Source organism: Octodon degus, unplaced genomic scaffold (assembly GCF_000260255.1).
Source record: "Octodon degus isolate 3935 unplaced genomic scaffold, OctDeg1.0 scaffold00078, whole genome shotgun sequence".
Classification (NCBI taxonomy): Eukaryota; Metazoa; Chordata; class Mammalia; order Rodentia; family Octodontidae; genus Octodon; species Octodon degus.
This window is the reverse complement of record NW_004524654.1, coordinates 3,761,687-3,762,992: the sequence shown is the minus strand read 5'-3', so window position 1 is coordinate 3,762,992 and position 1,306 is coordinate 3,761,687.

The window sequence follows — 1,306 nt, the reverse complement described above, 5'->3', positions numbered from 1 at the left end:
GACTGGGGTGGGCGAGACTTTGGACCATACCCTATGTCCCTCCTGGGGCTGGAGGTCTCTGTGGCCCCCAGGTGAAAGGGCCTGCTGTGTGGGGCTGTCCCTTCCTCTCCTCTTTCTGCAGGAAGAGAGCTGCAATAGGTAGCAAAAGGGTCTGGGGAAACTGGGTTGGGTGTGCAGCGGTGGCGGCAAGGGGCTGGGGCTGCAGGAAGGGCCTGGGCAGCAGCCCGAGAGCTGCTTGGTGGTGCTGAGCATTGTAAGAGGCTGTTGGGACCTCGCAGCTCCTAAGCTGCACCAGTCCTTCACACTTCTCTGGAGAGCCTGGACCCAGGACCCCCAGTGGTGACTGGGAGGGCCCCACAGCCAAGGGGCAATGACTGGTTTTCAAAGAGGCGGCAGGGTGGCTTGGGCATGTCTGTATCTGGCAAAAGTCAGCCTCACCTTGACTGGTGGGAGGCCTGGCCTTGGGGTGAGGGAGAGAAACTGAGGGTCACTTGGGTCCCTGGGAGCTGGGTAGTGGTCAGATGTGGGTTCACCCTTGGCTTCCCTGTGGGGGATGCCCTACATACAGGAGGTAGCCAAAGCAAGTTCTCCGTTCCTAACACTCTAGGAGGCTGAGCCAGGAGGACTACAGGTTCTACCCACCCTGGGAAACTTAGAGATCCGTTCTCAAAAGAAAGAGCGGATGGTAAGGGGTGATGGTGTGGGGAAGTGGGGATGCAGCTCAGTGAGAAGACCCAAGAGCGGGGCGGCCCTTTGTTCTGTTCTCCAAAGCAAGACTGGAGCCCTTTGGGCGCTGCGGGTTTTTTTGTTGGTTTTTTTTTTGGGGGGGGTGCTCCATAATGAGGGTGTCCCTTGTGTCTGGGGCTGTCAGACCCCAAGCTTTCTCAGGGTGCAGCGGGGACTCCTGCCTCATCCTTTCCCGCTGCCCTATCCACTCTCTCTTCCCAAGCCCCGAAGTTTCCCGGAAGGGCACAGCGGAGGGAGAGGCCAGGCTGCGTAAGGACAGGCAAGCTTTCACCTCAGATCCCCGCGGCCTCGTTATGCATGCGTCCCTCCTTCTCACTGTTTTTTGGGAAGGCTGAAAATAAACACTTTTGTCGTGCTGATTCGTAATTCACACCTCCTGACAAGTCACTCGAACTGCAGCGGCTACTGAGCGCTTGACGCAGGCCCAGACACCGCGGGATGAGCAGGCGCCATTCAGCCGCGCCGCTGCCGCTGCCGCAGCTTCACACCCGGCCTGGCGCCGGTGGGATTCAGGCATTGGGGAAGGGATGATGGAAATCTGCTCATGCAAGACCCTTCT